General features: G+C 37.9%; 1 long non-coding RNA gene across 1 annotated transcript in view; it reads right to left on the bottom strand.

Annotated features, from left to right (window-relative positions):
• Window positions 1-9,553: 9,553 nt before the first annotated feature.
• LOC135363881 (uncharacterized) overlaps window positions 9,554-19,908 on the bottom strand; it is a 32,204-nt gene continuing 21,849 nt past the window's right edge. The window contains exon 3 of the long non-coding RNA XR_010410155.1: window positions 9,554-10,213. This is a non-coding gene — a long non-coding RNA (uncharacterized LOC135363881). The remainder of the gene's footprint in view (window positions 10,214-19,908) is intronic.

Raw genomic sequence — 19,908 nt, 5'->3', positions numbered from 1 at the left:
TATTGTATATTATTCTATATGAATTCTCCAAAGTACTAGCAGTCACTAAATTCTCAATAGGCATATAATACATGCTGGCTTACAATTTCAAGTGGGAAACTGCTTTATTTCTAAAAAAACAAAAAATGGTGTTTAAGGGTAAGTGGGTGTAAGGGATTCTACTGTTGTAACAAAGATATTCTAAAAGATTCTAAAATTGGATTATGATGATGGTTACACAACTCAGTAAAATTACCAAAAATTACTTAATTGTACAGCTAAAATGTGTGAATTTTATGTTATATAAATTATGCCTCAACAGAGTTTTAAAAAAGGGAGGTCCTTAAGGGATAGAATGTGTTAACAGTGGAATGTGATAACAGTTAATGTACCAGAGGGATATTACACATGTAGACTGCATAACTAATCTGAAAGGAAAAAGATGGTACCCAAAAGAGGGAAAATGGTGGATGAAAGCAATGTATATAGAAGGAAAGGAGCAAATCGTCACATTGATAGGGCATCTATTGTCTCCCATAACCGGTACAAGAATAGGGAGCGCAAGCTGTGTGCTGGGAGCTAAGCTAAGCACAGGCGAACACAAATATAAATTGCGATACAACCTGATGAATTCTATAATGGAGTTTTGCATGGAGGATTGAAGGAAGAAACAAACGAGAACATTTTAACTTGCCCACGTTCACATAAGTACAGATGTTGAAAGCAGAAGTCAAACCATGCTTATCTCACCCTTCAATCTGTATCCCTGGGCTGAGTAAATGTTTGCTATGCATGTACCACAGACTGCTGTTCTCTTTCCTATAATAAGTCTTCCGACTTTTAGCTGGACATACGAACAGCAGAAACAATGACATTCCCTACCCTCCTGAGCAGTAGTGTGAAGGAAGAGGCACACCTCTTCCTCCTTTTAGGACACGTGCCAGAAGGTGTAAACAAACATCAATTCCCCTCCAATCCTATTAGTAGAACTTACTCTCATGGCTAAATCCTAAATCTAGCGAATTGAGGGTTGGAGAAAAGTGAAAGGTGAAACTTAATGTCCACGCCTGAGTAGGTGGGAGAAGCTTGTGTAATCACCCTGAGCTCTCTGCATCTAGACTTCTGTGAGAGAGGAATAAGCCTTCTTCATTTTTAAGCCACTTTTATTTAGAGTCTCTCTTTCTCAGAATAGAACTTAAATTCTAATTAATAAAAAGAATGATTCTTTCTAGAACACAAGTAAGGATATAGACTTACGTGGCCCATAAGTCTTTGATGAGAAGCAGTACTGTCAATCCTGTAACACTAGGCGGGGGCTTTCTTGGCCCTGCCAGTTAGGGCAGGATTAGACAAGCCAGCAATTATCTTTTTCAGTAATTCTAGGTATAGAAAGGATATAGAACTTTCTTATTTATTTATTTGAAATATGTTACTCCTCACGATAACTATTAGTAATTTATTTTTTATGTATTATCAAAAGGGAAAGGGAGATCAAGGCAATCACACCAAAATGAGATACTCTTTCTCAGTAGGTCCTCTGTATCTTAACTATCTTTAAAGGATTAGAGGCAAATTAGGAAAAGCCATAGCTTTCCCCCTGGATTCAGACGTTTAGCTCCCAAAGATTGTACTTCATGCTGCTCCCCTCCAAATCCAAACTTTTGTTATTATGTTATCAACTCCTTAAGAAGGGAGGAACAGGATATAAATGTTAACTCGTATCAAAAATGCTCATATTTCTTGTCCCTCTTGACTAACGATGACATTGCCCTTATCCTCACCTGGGAAACTAAAAGTTCTCCCCGTATATACAAAAAGGCAGAAAGGATAATAAGAATGCCTCTATCCTTAACGACATTTGGGTAAATGTTGTGTGGACCCCCAGGAAAAACTCCATAGCTCTGCAAGAAAAATTATATATATACATATATATGTATATAAATTTGTGTATAAATGATAATATGTAATATATAATACATATATACTTTAAGAATTCTGTATGTGTTTATAAATGTAAAATATTTCTGACATTAACTCAAGTGTTGACTGACTTAGGGAGATATTAGAAATAAGGATTATGAGAGAAGGAGGTGTCTAAGATGATTCCCAGTGCTCTGGTTTAAACAATTACGTGCATGATAGTGTCATTCAATAAAAGAGAATATATTGGAGGGAGAGTAAGCTTTATAGAGGGTCATTAATTCTATTTCTATTTTGTTCAATTTGAGGTACAGTCATCTCTCCCAAGGGAGATCTTGAGTAGATATTTAGATGCTGGATTTGGAGATGACAGGTTTGGCATTGCAATATGTACTTGAGAGACATCGGTATAGAGAAAATAAAGTCAGGGACTGGATGGGACTAATTAGGGAGAGAGCAGAGAATGAGACAAAGGGGACTGAAAGTCTACTTTCAGGAACTCTAATATGTAAAGACTGAGAAAGGAGAATGAAAAGGAATAGCCAGGGAGACGGGAGGAAAAGCAGAGGAATAAGGTCTCAGGGATCTCACTGGGAAAAGAATGTTTTGAAAGGGAGTTTCAAATACTTAAATATTTAAAATACTGTCACCTGTGAAATCAGGTATGCTATCCAAGATTTAAAATGTCCATTAGAGGGACACCTGGCTGGCTTAGTCGGTTAGGCGTCTGCCTTGGGCTCAGGTCATGATCCCAGGGTCCTGGAACTGAGTCCCGCATTGGGCTCCTTACTCAGCAGGGAGCCTGCTTCTCCCTCTGCCTACCACTCCCCCTGCTTGTGTGGTCTCTCTCTCTCTCTCTGACAAATAAATAAATAAAATCTTAAAAAAAAAGAAAATGTCCCTTAGATTTAGTGACATGGAAGTCATTGGTTGACATTAATAACAGTTATTTCACTACAAAATTGAATGTTAATTCTTTTAATATACGCTATGCAATTCACAATTACTCTCTGTGGGAAGTTTTCCTGTCTTTCTTCTAGCAAAAGAGCTGTTTCATGCTCTTTACCTTTTAATACCAACCTTAAATAAATTATTTTTTCTGAAGCAAATTCATCTGGAAATTAGTGAGGTCCAAAGAATCAAGAAAGGACAAGAGACACAAATGCTTTTAAATCGCAGGAGAATTTACAAATAGGAAAGGTTCTCTTTTTTCCTTTCTGGTACTAAAAAAACATTATATCTACTCATTTACTCATTCATTTATTCAATGCAAATATACTGATCACTTACCATGTACTATGCACCACGTTCGAAGTTAAGGATAAAAAAGTGACAAAGTTAGTGCTTCCCCTGTTCTGACTGTACTTCAGGTCAAGGGGGGAGGCCACCAAATATAAAGAAAGTGTCAACAGTGTAATAAAGGATATGGTGGAAGAAACTAAGAGTTCCATATGAACACACAGGAAGAACCCTGAACCCAGTTCTAGGAGATGAAGGAAGGTTTCTGGGGAGGTATGAAGTATGAGCAGCAGTTAGCCTATTGGGGATGAGGAGGGATAAGAGAATGAAGAGCATTCTAATTGAAAGAAACAGAATATGCAATAGCTTAGAAGTCAAGAAGATCATAATAACTTTAAGGAACAAAATTAAATTTAGTGGGGAGGGTATATGCTATACTATGGAGCATGAAAAGGAAGAGCTGAAGATGGGAAGTAGGCAAGGGCCTTGTAAATATCATAAATGCTCAGAGATCTGTGAGAGTTCTACACAGGAAAACAACATGAGATTTTATTTTTAGAAAAATTATTCTGGCTGTAGTATATAGAACATATGGGAAGGGGCCCCAATAAGAAGCAAGAAAACCACTGGAAGCTTCCTCCTGGCATCAGAAAAGAAATGATAGACTCAGGCAAGAGATGATGATCTAGAGCTTCACTGTCCAATATGGTAGCCATTAGCAACATATGTCTATTGAAATGTGGCTAATCTAAAGTGAGAAGGTAAAATATGTCATAATAATTTTTTATCATAACTACATGTTGAAATAACAATTTTTAATATATTGGATTAAATAAAATATATTATTAAAGTTAATTTCATTGTTTCTTTTTACTTTTGTGGGTACTAGAAAATTGAGAATTTTACACATTGGACTTATATTTCTACTGGACAAAACTGATTTAGAGCCTTTGCATTGGAAATGGATAAAATTGAATAAACAAAGAAACATTGAGGCATGACTTGCATATCAGTTGGATATAGAGGATAAGGAAAACGAAGGAATAAATGATTCCAAAGCTTCTAATTTGAGCAACTAAATGAAAGAATGGTATATTGAAGAGCACCTAGGGATATGAAAGCCCTTTTTGTTTTGTTTTTATTTTAAGATAGAAGAAGATGCAGTATGTTTTATTGAAAATATGAAGGAAGAGTGGAATACAACAAAGATATGTGAAAAGTACTCGAAGTGTCTCCCTTAAGTAAAAGAGAGACAGACATACCTACCTTATTGTAGCAAAAGAAAAGCAGGGAAGGATGGGTTCTGGGATCTGGTTAATTTGATAGATTTGGAGATAGTAAATTGAAGACATTTCCATGAAAAATGCTTCAATTTTCTCTGTGAAGAAGAAAGTTCGTTTACTTTGTCTCAGGGCCAAGATACTGTCTTTAAAGTTTTGATGAAAATGGGAAAACTCTAGAGGAGCTGGAAGGATTCCAGGCAACACTGAGACCAAGATGAGGTTGGAGAGAGGACTGCAGAGAGCTAGTGGCCATCAGTAGGCACAGAGAAAGGGGAATGCCAGATTGCCTAAGGGGAGATTCCGCTAGGTGCCTTCGACAAAAGGACAACGGGGCCAGGAAGTCTGGGAATTGATAAGGGTAGGGACTGAAGAAATAAACATGAAATCTCAGCTTTTCCTGATGGGAAGTAAAGAGAAGAATGGATTGACCAGATGCTTGCAGAATTCCTTGATGTCAGAGTGAGAGAGCTGTGGTCAGTGGGATCTGTGAAATAAATATTTCAAATATTTCAAAGTCAGGGTGATGGCATTGCCTTGGGAGTGGATATCTAAAGCAGAGTGGAGGCGAAGTTTAATACCGATATGATCAAGGAATTGAGAGGCTTTAGATATTCACAGGGACATTGATTTGCCTCAGGAAAATAGTGGGGTCTGGGTGAAGCAGACAGTGAGCCAGAAGCATGTCTTTAAGGAATGAGGAGGTGGGTGGGTTAGTGACAGGAGGGAAGTAGATTTATAGCGTAGTAATTATCCAATACATGTTAGTTTCTTTTAACAGTTCACATACAAATTAATAAATGATCCTATTTTGTACTTTCACATTAAAATAATATTCCATCCGTCTCTCCACAAACACATGGAGACACAATATATGTCTCTCTTTTTTTTTTTAAAGATTTTATTTATTTATTTGAGAGAGAGAGAGACACAGTGAGAGAGGGAACACAAGCAGGGGGAGTGGGGGAGGGAGAAGCAGGCTTCCCGCGGAGCAGGGAGCCCGATGCGGGACTCGATCCCGGGACCCTGGGACCACGACCTGAGCCGAAGGCAGACGCTTAACGACTGAGCCACCCAGGCGCCCTATATGTCTCCTTTCTCTCTCTCTCTCTCCACACACACACACACAGACACACACACACACACATTCACATATGCTCCTCACTGTTGATATACATTAATCCAGTTTTTAGACAAAACTGACACAAAGAATTGGGGGAAAATGTGTTAAATTGTGCATTTTCTTTTTGTGCTACAGATAGAAAAAAAGATGTACATTTTTTTTAAGCATCGTTAACAATAGCAACTTCATACAGGTGCTCCAACAATAGCTTCTCAAGGTTAGGGGCCGTCCGTGCTGGTACATGCTGAAGAAGCATTTTTTAAAGACAAGATTTTTATAGTGAAAAGAGTGCTTAAGCAGGAGTCAGAAGACCTGATATCCAAGAAGGTTGATCAGTTATCAGGTGTTTTGGGCAAGACATTCAACCTTGCTGAATCTCCACTTTCCCATCTGTACAAGATGGGTGACTTCCACAGCTCCTATAACTTAATGGGGTCTTTGTGAGGATTAAGTAAGAAAGCATACAGGAAATTCCTTTGTGGCCTGTTAAATGCTCAGATAAGCTACCTGAAGGAACACGTGACCTAGTTCCAGCAAAAATTTATCATGGTTCCAACAATACTAATAATATTCTCATTAAAAGGGGGGAATTAAGATTTGGGTCAAATTTATGATTTCTGAAGGAAGGCTACTTGCTTATTGATTATTGATTATTCTGAACTTTGGTGGGAGACTTCTTCTTTAGGTAAGTACCAAAATACATCATCTCTTATATTTCCTTACAAAGGGTGGACTTTGAGCCATCTCACTGGAGTCACCTGATAGGTTTGTTGAAACAGTAGTTGCCTGGACTCGGCATCTAAAGATTCTGCCCTTTGGGCTGAGAACTCAAGAACCTGTATCCTAGCTGATGCTACACACACTAATACTTTTTTATAACAATTTTGTCGAAATATAATTCCCATATCATATAATTCACCCATTTCAAGGGCACAACTCATATTCGCAAAGTTGTGCAACCATAAAATATGAGATCTACTGGGTTATATAAAAGTTTTATGGACGTGGAGACTGCTCTGTGGTTAATGTATAAAGAATCTCCACCCCCCCCCCCAGCCCCAAGTATAAAGATAGATAAAAGACAAAATCATTGCACTCCACCAGACTGCTCTGCTTTCTGAGAGCTGATGGATTTCTGCTAAACATATTTCTTCTATTTTACAAAAGGGTTAGGGGATACTATAGAGAAAATGTAAATGCTGCATAACTAAAGGAGTGTGGAATTTTCCTCCTCCCTGAAAATCTGGCAAGCCCTGGCCTTCTCTTTCCATCTTAGGTATCAGGAAGAGTTTGTAAGGGAAAAGAATCATGATCAGGCTAAGGTTCCCCAGCTCCTCTTAAGGCCTACTTCCTGATCTATAAGTCTTCTTCTCTTCTTAAGAATTCAGGATCAATGCAACTTCCTAATATCTTTAGACAGAGCATGTCTCTAAAAGCTTATTGACATTTTCAGTTTGTCAGCTTCCAGAACTCCATTGTTGACTCTGTTCCATCTCTGTTTAATTAGAGGGGAAAGACTTTTAAACAAAAACACTTCATTGTTTCTGTAAATGGTAACATAAATGGTAAGGTATGAGCCAGAAACACCCAAGGCTTTAGAAGGAGTCACAACCCTATTCAGGCTATGTTTTAGATATTTTGCAAAGTGCTTCTCTTACTCTGTGGGGAATAAAATGTTTTGGAGAAGCATATTGGGGAAGCTAGGTAAGCTGCTTTTCTAGTTTTCACAAAGAGGGTTTCTTATTTAGTGTACAGTACGGTAAGCATCTTTCTTGAGCATCATATTCACTTAAGAGAATTATATATATATTATCTATTTTATCTATTATTATCTAATATTTTATTTATAATATGTATATATTATATATTATAATATGCATTATGCAATCTCTTCCCTTCTAATGGAACTAATAGTCACTCTAAGGAGGTCAAATCAACAACTGAGTTTGATCATGAGGACAAAAACAACAACAAAGAAAACCCATAAACTCTTACAGAGGGTTTAGACCAACAGTTCCTTTTTATAGATGAGAAACTAAGGTTCAGAGAGGTTTGTAACTTTCAGTTAGAGCACACTTCTTTGCTTCCCTTAGAGTAGGTGGTCACACCTTTAGGGCACATTATCTTGAATTAAAGGTAAGAACTCAAATATGATTTTCAGGGTGAAACCTTAAAAGCTGTAATGAAGTAAGTCCTAGTCTCTGTTAATAGTTGAGTATTATGTTTTCAAGATCATACATTAAAATGAAAGCAGAGTACAAGTTATGTTTTAAACTTGGTTATTTTCCATGATGTCAAGGTAAAACCCAGAGAGCAAGATACATTTTAAAGTTGGTTGTTTCCCTCTGCTGTACACAAAGATTGTCAATTCAGTAGAAAGCTCAGCTCAAACCATCTATGAATGGTTTCCAAATTCCAGAGACCTCTGTCTGGGAACATTTTTCAAACCGCTGGTAATATTGCCACATATAGATCCCATCCAGGTTTAAAGCATAGACCCCCACAACATCACCCTCGTTTATAAGTCTTGAAGCTGTCCCTAGTTCCAGGAAATACTTTGTCATCATGCACTTGTCAATTTTTGGTTGCCATCAAACACGTCACAAACTTAACACTCAGTTTTCCCAGTCAGTCTTTCCAGGGACCCAACTCACCTCTCTGTTTGGGTTTCCATGCTGACATTTAGAAAAACAACAGTCACTCAACTCATAAAGCCCTTTCTCATGTTCGTACTAATTTTAATATTGACTTTCTCCTAAAAGCTCCAAAATATTTTAAGGTTTTTTTTTTCCTTTTTTTTTTTTGCAAGATTGAGCTTCCAACTTGTGTTTTTTTAAGTGCTTCCAAATTTTTTCTTAACATATGTTGCACGAAGTCTGTCCTATTAACAGAACCCACTCCTCTTCCACATAGCATAAAAATCCAAAGATTTAGCCTTTCAGAGTGCATTTCTAGGTTGTACCATTAATTTGAGCTTTGTGTTTAGCTCAAATCAATTTGTTTAGATTAGGTTCTCCCAAGTCATTTTATCTATAATCATCAAAGATTCTGAGTTCAAATCCGTTTCTGGAACACCCAATTTAATGTATCTGGATGAGGACACATTTCTTTATACTCTATATATTATATACATTTCTTTATACTTTATAGGGAAGTGAAAGTTTTGTTTTTTTTTTTAATGAACACAGCAGCATAACATTTGATCCTAACATTTTTGAACAGCTCTCCTTTGTTTTCCCCTTCCACGCAGGAAACTCTATTTAAAATTATAGGATTGGATAAATATGTGTATCAAATTAAAATTTTAATTTATTTTATTTTAAGATTTTATTTATTCATTCGAGACAGAGAGATAGAGAGAGCATGAGCAGGGGGAGAGGCAAAGGGAGAAGCAGGCTCCCCGCTGAGCCAGGAGCCAGACGTGGGGCTCGATCCCAGGACCCTGAGATCATGACCTGAGCCGAAGGCAGATGCTTAACCATCTGAGCCACCCAGGCGCCCCAAATTAAGAATTTTAGAGAGGTATAATTTGTGTGATTAAGCACTTTGATGCTAGAATCAGATTGCCTGGGACTGGATCTTAGTTCTACATCCTACCTGTACAACCTTGAAAAGGTTACTAACCTTTCTGCACCTCAATATTTTTGAAGATTTTATTTATTTATTTGAGAGAGAGAGAGAGAGCACAAGCAGGGGAAGCAGCTGAGGGAGAGGGAGAAGCAGACTCCTGACTCCTGGCTGAACAGGGAGCCTGATGCCAAGCTTGATCCCAGGACCCTGGGATCATGACCTGAGCCAAAGGCAGATGCTTAACTGACTGAGCCACACTGGCACCCCTGCGCCTCAATTTTTAAATAGGAATAACAAAAGCTAAATGGAGATTGAGTAGTAAATATATGCAAAGCACTTAGAACTAAGCCTGTCACATAGAAGTAATATATGTTGGCTATTTATATATAAATGCATTTGATTGAATAAAATTTATAGATCAGTTACCAGGAATATAGATGCCATATAGTTTGGAGGCTATACACACGAGATCCCCAGCATACATAAATAGGAAAATTCTGGCAGGAATTTGAGAGAGATTCCTTATTTTTTGCTTACTATTTTGAATTTTTACTTTATTTCATTGTGTTTTTTTTTAAAGATTTTATTTATTTGAGAGAGAGAGCACAGGCAGGGAGACTGGCAGATGTAGAGGGAGCCTGAAGTGGGGCTTGATCCCAGGACCCTGGGATCATGACCTGAGCCAAAGGCAAGCACTTAACCAACTGAGCCACCCAGGCACCCCATTTTATTGCTTTATTTATTTATTGCCTTGAAGAATTTTACACATTGCCTTTAATTTCAACTTGCATCATAAAGAAATAATCCTGTAGTAGGAGGTATTTAAAGATTCTTCTGTGGCTGTTATTTGTGATTAGATTCAGTTTTGATACACATTTCATCATGAGGTTAGGATTTGAATGAAAACTTTTCCAAATGATTTAGATTAATCTGAGCCATCACAGTCCTGGAATTCTTCCATGACAAAGGTACAGAAAAGACCAGAGAAGTCTGCTGAAGAGCAACTTGAGAGAAGGCAGGAGGGTTGCTTGCTTCCACCCATCGGGAATGCAGTTCATAAACACTAACCAGATCTCTCACAGGCTTGGGGCAAGGCCAGAAGCTGAAACAAAGAGTGTAATTTAAGATGATTGATTCTTTATTTACTTTGCTTTGGTTAAAGTCAATGACCCAGGCATTACAAAGATGTTTCTGCTTACAAGTTTGGTTGATGGTTGTTGAAATACTCAAGCTACTTACAACACTTCACTTGTTCATTAAAAGATTGTCAGAGACCATGATAAAAAAATTCTACATTGGAGAATGGAGACCAAGCAGTTTTAAATCTTCAATGGGGATAACATACAGTGCAATTTACTATACAGGTGTATACACACACACACACAAACACACACAAACACACACACCCTGAGATACATAGAGAGAATAGTGATGTTCCTAAAACTTCAGTGCCTCAATAATGATGAAGACTCTCTTAGGGTATATGAATCCAAATCTGTCATAGTCTGTGCAGAGAATTTAGCAATTCATTGTTTGCTGTCTTATGTTATTCTCCAGTCCTGCCATCCAGGTAAATCTCACCTTCCTGAGCAGGTTTCAGCACTTGCATTTTACTGAGCTGTGATTCAACTGTACTAGAGCTTCACAGCAGATATCCTAGCCCTGACCTCAAACTCTCAAGATGTTGTCAAATACGCTGTTGGCAGTACCATGGTAACATGGGCAATGGGCCTCCCAAAGGCAAATATTCTGTGTATGCTCAATTACAATCCATGCCTCTAGATAAGAAGCTCCCAACTAAGGCCAGAGGTCCGACTATCTGCTCTGGGAGGCCAGAGGAATATGCAGTGATAGGAGGAAGGCCACTGTGACTCCTAGCTTAAATGTATGCTCTGCTATCAAAGCACACAACCCATGGCTCATCCGCACTCAGTCTTTCAAGCTAATTTTGGGGCTTGGCCCTAGGAATATAAAAATGAATGATATTTGGCCCTACCATTAAGGACTGTATAGCTAATAAAAATAACACCCTGAAACAACAGGTTTAGGAAGAAACAAAAGAGCACTTGTGATTTGAATAAAGGATGTCTCCAAAGTGAAAAAAGGTAAAAAGAGGAAACGATAATTACATCAGATAAAATAGGTTTTTTTGCCTCTAAAATGGCCAAGTAGGATTTTAACAATGTCCACTCTCTGTAATAAAATCTAAAGCTCTACACATATGTCAGCTCCTACACAAAGGATAAACACCAGCCTTTACGGCTTTGACATTCTGAGATAAGGAGGGTAAATTAGTTACATAGATTTATACAATTTTAAAGTAAGAAATTTCCAGATAATTGATTCAGCTTTACCAGCCTTTAATTTATAATCCCACTTGTGAATCCATAGAGAATCTCATTTAAAAATTAAGACAGCTTTTAATTAGGACAGATCATTAAGCAGGACACTTTGTATTTGATACAAAAAATCCTTGATTATAATATTGTTCCATATTTTAGTCTAATCTCAGAAATGTGTCAATATGTATGTTAAAGTAACTTTCATTGTTTATTATTTTTAGACTATCGATAGTATATAACCCAAATTTGTTTACATTTATGATTTCAAGATAAAAAAGTCCCAGAAGCATATAGGCAGGCTCTATAGAAAGGAACAAAAGGTCAGCTTCCTGACGTGCCTGCACACCACCTTCCCCACACAATGGGGAAACATCTAAAGAAATTTCACGAAAAAAATAACTAAAAATGTTTATACTTGTACAAACTATCTTTCAGGCATGAGGGTAAAGATAGGGATTCTTAGATATGCCTCATCTCAAAAAATATCATGCCCTGGAGTTATAATCTCAAGGAACTCAGAGATGATTCAGAATTAAGTTTTCAAAAATGCAGAAGTAGAGATATGAAAGAAATTGCACAGTTTTTCTTACATCGTCTGGACTCATTAATCCAGTTGAAAACGTGATATTAGATTAATTCTGCAGTTTGGAATAATCTTAATCTGCTATTCTGTTTTTTTCCTGTTTTCTGTTTTTTTCCTGTTTTCTCATTTTTTACTTCTCTTTCCCAATTAGCCAAATACAAATGTTTATGTATTTATACATAAATACAATTTATACAAAAATACAACTTATACAGAACCCCTCTCCATGTTTAATGACAACTTAAATAATATCTGTTGTTCTCTAGTTTTATCACTTGTTTAAAAATGATAAACAGCTTCTCGGTAATGATTCCATTTGTTTATATCTGATCCGTCCAAAAATCTCACTAAAATAAAAACAAAGGAATGAAATAAGATATAAGCCCATGGGAGGAAAAATAATGTGAGAAGAAATTATTGAAGAGAGGTCAATAAATTTGGAAGAAGGAAAGCAGATAGATGAATCCTAAGAAGGCTTGGGAATATACCAGGTAGCTAAAAAGGTGGGAGTGGTGGATAGTATTGAAAATGGAAAGATTATCTGAAAGCCTGAGGGAATGAAAAAAAAACAAAACAAAAAACAAAAACCCAAACCCCAGCTGTGAGCCTCCCACATCTTCTTATCCTCTCTTACAAAGCCACTCAGCTACCCACACAGCACTACCACCACCACTCCTCCCATATAGGGAACTATCACCCTCCCAGGCAGGTTTTATACTTCTGGGTGGATTTCTATCTTTGGCAAGAGTCAGAGATTCATCTTCCAGATTAATTAAATCATAGAGAACCCACACTCCAGGAAACAATGTACATCAGAGAAGGGGAAGTGAGCCCTTGCAGAAAACAGGGAGAATGTGTGAAGTTCCTATAAAATATCAAAACATCTCAGCCCTGTTCCTTGCTCTGCTCCCAGAGGAGATTATCAAACAGGAAACCGGAATGTGTGGTAGGCAGAACAGTGACCTCCTAAAGATGTCCATGTCCTAATCCCCCAAATGTGTGAATACATACAGGCCTAGGGGGAATTAAGGTTGCAGATGGAATTAAGGTTACTAATCAGTTGACCTTAAAATAAGAAGATTATCCTAGATTATCTGAGTGGCCCCAAGTAGTCACCATAGGGTGTTTTAAATATGGGAGAGGCAGAAGAGTCAGAGTCAGAGTGATGAGATATAAGAAAGACTTGACCAGACACTGCTGGTTTTGAAAATGGAAGAAGGCCATGAGCAAAGGAATATGGTCAGCTGGTAGAAAGGAGAAAAGGCAGGATAACTGATTCTCCTATAGACCCTCTGGAAAGAAACCCAGACCTGCTCACACTCTGATTTTAGCCCAGCAAGACCCATTTTGGGCTTCTGAACTACACAACTATGAGATAAACCAGTGTTAGTTTAATCTGCAGTAGCTGAGTTTGTGGTCATTTTTATTTATTTATTTTTAAAGATTTTATTTATTTATTTGAGAGAGAGAAAAAGTACAAGTGGGGGGAAGGAGGTGAGGCAGGCTCCCCATTGAGCCAGGAGCCTGACTCGGGGCTTGAAGTGGGACTTGACCACGGGGTTCAATCCCAGGACTCAAGATCACAACCTGAGCCAAAGGCAGACACTTAACTGACTGAGCCACACAGGCACCCCTGATTTTTTTACAGCAGTTGTAGAAAACTGATACAAAGGACCTGACCAAAATAAAAGGCCAACAAATACTGAGATTTGTACAACTAGGTCCTTCTCCTTTCATCCTGCAGTAGTAAAACCTCAAGTCAACAACCATTCCCCTCACATACACATGCACAGAGCCTCCAATTAGCAAGTAGAGCTTCTAAAGACAAATGACCAACTATCCTTATAATGCGAGTGCAATCTCCAAAATGTAAAATAGAAATAAATATTTTTTAAAAAGATAAAATTTAAAATAGAAGAAACAAATGTGGAAGACTGAAAAATTGTGTTAGAGAAACCTATAATTAATATAATCAGGAAGCTAAGAAATAATGTATCCATAAATCAAGAAAAGCACATTATTGAAGAAAAAGAAGTAGAGAAGGAGAAGAATAAGAGTTCATAGAAATTTAAAAACATGTCAGCAGACAATTGTAAAGTTAATAGAATTTTTAGAATATGAAGTTGGAGAAATCACCCAGAAAAAAATAGTATCAAAGGACAATGGAATATTACTCAGCCACAGAAAAGAATGAAATCTTGCCATTTTCAAAAACATGGATGGATCTAGAGGGTATCATGCTAAGCTAAATAAGTCAGTCAGAGAAAGACAAATACCATATGATTTCACTCATACGTGGAATTTAAGAAACAAAACGAAAAAATAAAGAGACAAAAAAAAACCCAGACTCTTAACTATAGAGAACAATCGGATGGTTACAAAAAGGGAGGTGGATGGGGAATGGGTGAAATAGATGATGGGGATTAAGAGTACACTGATCCTGATGAGCACTGAGTAATGGATAGAGTTCTTGAATCACTATGTTGCACACCTGAAATTAATATAACACTGTATGTTAGTTATACAGGATTTTTTTTTAAATAGTATAAAAGGCAAAAGGACTAGTCACAGGAAAGGGAAAATAAGAAAATCGAGCATGCGGGCGCCTGGGTGGCTCAGTTGGTTAAGTGACTGCCTTCGGCTCAGGTCATGATCCTGGAGTCCCAGGATCGAGTCCGCATCAGGCTCCCTGCTCAGCAGGGAGTCTGCTTCTCCCTCTGACCCTCCCCCTGCTTGTGCTCTCTCTCTCTATCTCATTCTCTCTCTCAAATAAATAAATAATCTTTAAAAAAAAAAAAAAAGAAAATCGAGCATGCAACACAGGAGGTCCACAATCAGGACAGTAAGAATTCCAGAGAATGAGAAAGAGAGAGAGAGTGTGCACGCAAATTGATAAGAGGAAATATTAAAGAGATAATATTAAAAAAATCCTGTTACTGGTGAACATGTTCCCAATGAGTTATTGGTACGAAGAATGAAGAGAGACAGGCATCAAACCGTGGAATGGTAAGATTGCAGAACACCTGTCTTAGGGGTAAGTACTTCCAGAAAGAAAGCAGAGATCACATTCAAGAAAGGGTAAGGGCAAACCCAAGATGCCAGGAGAGTAGGGAAATGCACCATGAGAAAATGGTTAGCCTTGAATTATTTACCTATCCAAACTATCAATCGAATGTGAGTAAATAAAAATTTATTGGGCAATAAGTTCTCAGAAAAGAGCCCCCCAGTGTGTGGTTTGCTTTACAAAAATGGAGGCACAGAAAGAGGGGAAATCTTAGATTCAGAAAATAGTCAACACAAAAGAGTGGCCAGGGGAATTACCTGGTATGCGGAGTACCTAGAAAACAGTCCGTCTATTACTGGAGCAGGAGGGCAGAAGGGAGAGGGGATAGCACCAAAAAACAAGCAAGCAAGAAGAATTTGATATGTTTGGCTCTACTGATAATGTTTTTCACTTCAGTAGGATAGTTTAATTTTTAAAAATTAATATTAAGGTTTCTGGGAGGTAAATAATGCTAGATGTACAGCAAGTGAAACAAACATAACAACAAGAAAACCAGATTATAAATAACCCAGAAACCGAAGTTAGAGGAAAAAAGGAAATGTAACATAATAAATTACATATTAATCTATAAACAATATTTATATGGACAGGGCAATATAAACAATTGATGCTGACTTAACCAAAACGTGTGATATAACAATATTTGGAGGATGGGGGTCATGGAAGAGTGCTAAATCCTCATCTGTTAGTGCTGGGAGGTAATAAGTAATGTCTAAAACCAGTAACTATAAATGGCACAAAAAGCATCAAGAAACAAGATGGTAGAGCCTCTGAGACACAGCTAAAAGAACCAGAAGTGGTTATTGCTGGGGAGATGGATTGGGCGGGCTGGGTTCCACAGGAGAGGTGAAGCAGAAAGCTTCTGTGTTTGTATTTGTTTTTTAAAATTATATGCATATTTTACTTTGATTTTAAAAAATGGCTGAACTATTTACTAAGTTGTGAGCTACACTGAGAGAATTATCATACATAAGCCCCTTTCCTCCTTTCCATAAAATAGAATTACATATAGCAATAGTGGTCATTTTTATTGCTAGGAGGCTTGAGTTATGAGTTTCCACATCTTTAAAACTCATATTGATTACGTGAGTCATTTTTTTTAATTGGGAAAGACTAATAAACCATCCAGTGATAAATATTATCTGTCATCTAAGACAAATGAGCATTTCTTTGTTAATTATGCTTAAAACACAAGTATAAATAGCTCTACCTTGACTACATAAAACAAATATTTGAGGCACTCTGAAAAATAAAGATAGTATCTCAATGAGATTCCTTCATTCCTTTTTCTTCATTCCTTCCATCCTTTGTTTTTTACACTTCTCTATTTTCCCATTTTGAAAACTTGACTAGATATTTCTCTTATGATCAAGAAACATATATATATTATGTTTTTCAATTTAAAATAACATATAAACATAAAAAAAATTGTATGTAACATATAATATGCACACACGTAAGAGAAAAACAATGCTAAGACACTAAATTTTAATGATGGTCATCTTTTCTTGTAGGAGAAGAACCTGTTTTTTTCCCTTCTAATTTTCCCTATTTTTCAAACATCAGTAGCAACATTTTAGTACTTCTAAGTATTAAGTAAAGTAAATAACATTTTCCTTAAAGACAGTGCTGATAGCTTCTTTCATTTGAACCCAAGCACTTTACAGCAAGCAGGAAGTATATGTGAAAGGGGCTGCCATATGCAGGTGGCCAGCAACAGCAGTATATTGGGACTAAGGCTACGAGGGGGATTGTGGGAATTCTTCCAACTTTAATTCTTCTTCTGCCTACTGTGTGGCAACTGCTTTTGTTTTTGTTTTTTTAAAGATTTTATTTATTTATTTGACAGAGAGAGACACAGTGAGAGAGGGAACACAAGCAGGGGGAGTGGGAGAGGGAGAAGCAGGCTTCCTGCGGAGCAGGGAGCCTAATGTGGGGCGCGATCCCAGGACCCTGGGATCATGAACTGAGCCGAAGGCAGACGCTTAACTGACTGCGCCACCCAGATGCCCTGGCAACTGTTTTTGATGGGATTTACAGCATCTCCAGCTTCAGGGACTGGTCCTGGTGTGTCAAGTTGATTAGAATGATCCCATTTCTCTTAGCACCAGCACTGGTCAGGAACAGACTAAATTAGGGTTGAGCTATCAATGCATGGCATTCCCTGGCCACAGTCATGGCTCAGGGGTGGTCCAATCTTCTTAGGACTGGAATTCTGTTCCTGGTTTCAGGAAGAGCATTCTCTCTCACTGTGTGGATCCTGGCAGCCACCTTGAGAAGTTAGCCCAGAGGCAAAACCCAAACACGGAAGACGGCAGAACAGAATCACAGAAAAGTAAAACCAAAGTCCTGTTTAAACCTAATGCCCACCACAAGATCTAAAAGATCTATGATTTTTCACTTACCTGGAACGATAAATCAGCTTTATTGTTTAAGCAAGGGGAGTCAAATTTTGCAAACCTAAGTATCTCACCTGATACCATAGGAAAATTTTCAGTGTTTGTGTGCCAAGTATATTCTATACATTCTCTTATTTAATCTGCACAAAACCTGATTTTAAAGTTCAGAAACTAGTGATGTTGGTAAATTATCCAAGGTCAAAACTGAGCAATAGTTTTGCTAATTTTTATTTTTACTAAGAACATTTTTAAAAAGTACCATGTTTTTAAACAACAATTCCATAAAAGGAAGAATACTCCAGTGAAAAGTTAAGATGACCATGGTCTGAGAACTAAAGATAGTCCCTTTCAAGAAAGCACTGTTGCCATCATTATATGGATATTTTCACTGTAGACAGGTGAAAGCTCCATGGGTGGGCGCTAGACCAGCTGCATAAGTCATATTCTGATTCAGCAGGACTTGAGTAAGATCTGGAAATGGGTTTTCAAAAGTACTTCAGGTAATTCTGAAGAGTGACCACCACGGAGAACTACCATTCTAGGAAACATAAGGTATGCTTTAACTGGAACAGGTCCCTGTTGCCTACTTTCCCCAGGAGTTTCTCTCCTGTTCTCTAGTCTGCTTCTATTGCACTTCAGGCCATACTCCCCAGCCTAGCAGACCCATGACTCCTCTCTTCTGGCCCTCAACTTCTAATTGTTAAACATGTTTTCTCTTTTTCTTGTTGCCTCTGTGATTACCCAGTTCCATTTTGACTAGTTTTCTTATTCAGAACTACCCAGGAAAGAACAAAAGGCTTCTTTATGAGCCATTAACAAAAAGGAAACACTGGCATGACTATTCCTAAAGACTACACACCTTAGATACTTACCCTGGAAGGTAGAGAGTAATTCAACTTAATTTAAAATAACGTATGATTGGGGTGCCTGGGTGGCTCAGATGGTTAAGCGTCTAAGATGGTTAAGCGTCTGCCTTCAGCTCAGGTCATGATCCCCGGGTCCTGGGATCGAGTCCCACATCGGGCTCCTGGCTCAGTGGGGAGTCTGCTTCTCCCTCTCCCTCTGCTTCTCCCACTGCTCATGCTCTCTCTATATATATATCTCTGTGTCTCAAATGAATAAATAAAATCTTTAAAAAAAACACAAAAACAAAATAACATATGATTGCAACCTTCATCAATAATTTTATCTGAATATATTATATTACTTGGGGCAACAGAAATCAATTGCATTTTGAAAATAGACTCAGTAATTCCTGTGGTCTGATGATGATGATAATATGATCCAGATCACTAAAGAGTTATTCAATAGTTGACACTTTCTATGTTATTTTCCTCACCCAGTTTCCAAGATCAAAGACTTACTGTGTTAAACAGACTCTTTTTTTTTTTTTAAGATTTTATTTATTTATTTGACAGAGAGAGACACAGTGAGAGAGGGAACACAAGCAGGGGGAGTGAGAGTGGGAGAAGCAGGCTTCCCGCGGAGCAGGGAGCCCGATGCGGGGCTCGATCCCAGGACCCTGGGATCATGACCTGAGCCGAAGGCAGATGCTTAACAACTGAGCCACCCAGGCGCCCCAAACAGACTCTTAACTATAGAGAGCAAACTGATGGTTACCAGACGGGGGGTGGGAGGGTGGGGGGGATGGGTGGAATAGGTGATGGGGATTAAAGAGTACACCTGTCATGATGAGCATCCAGCAATGTATAAAATTGATGAATCGCTATATTGTACACCTGAAACTAATATAACACTCTATGTTAACTATACTGGAATTAAAACTAAAACTTTAAAAAAAATAAAAAAAAACAAAAACAAAAAAACCCACAAAGACTTACTCTGTTAATTGCTAGAACTCTGCTATTGCTCACTTTCCCCTTCTCTTATTCTCTCTCTAGCTCTTTCTCACCACTCCTCCCTCCTCTGCACCTAGTCTCTGCCATTGACATTTCTGGCATCCATCCCTCACTCTATTAATCTTCCCATTGTGAGAAGGTCTGATTATATTGGTTTGTTATTACCCAACAAGGTTCTGATCCCTTGGTCTAATCCACAATGATCAAAGTAACAGGACGGGTTTCACTCTAAGCATTCAGCTATTTTTTCCCCCAAAGATTTTAGTAGAGGTAATATAGCTGGAAAAGCCTCTGAGGCTCCATAACCTTTGAATAAAATTTGGTTTGGCAAACAGCTAAAAAATCTCCAAGCAAGACTTAGCTAGGCAGAGAGAGAGAGAGAGAACATGATATCCTAAATAATGACTGCTCTCACTTTTCTTCTTCAAAATAGAGAGATAACAGTGTTGTCCATGAAAAGTCTGGATTTTCTTAGCCACGTATGGAGGGAAAGCTGAGACAGGTTTTTATTTGCTACTTTAGTAACCTCAGAATGAATGCCTGAATGTGT

The sequence above is a fragment of the Mirounga angustirostris genome, unplaced genomic scaffold (genome assembly GCF_029215605.1).
Source record: "Mirounga angustirostris isolate CCGP_5_RB_7025 unplaced genomic scaffold, mMirAng1.0.hap1 SCAF_3, whole genome shotgun sequence".
Lineage (NCBI taxonomy): Eukaryota > Metazoa > Chordata > Mammalia > Carnivora > Phocidae > Mirounga > Mirounga angustirostris.
This window is presented reverse-complemented; position numbering and strand designations above follow the sequence as displayed.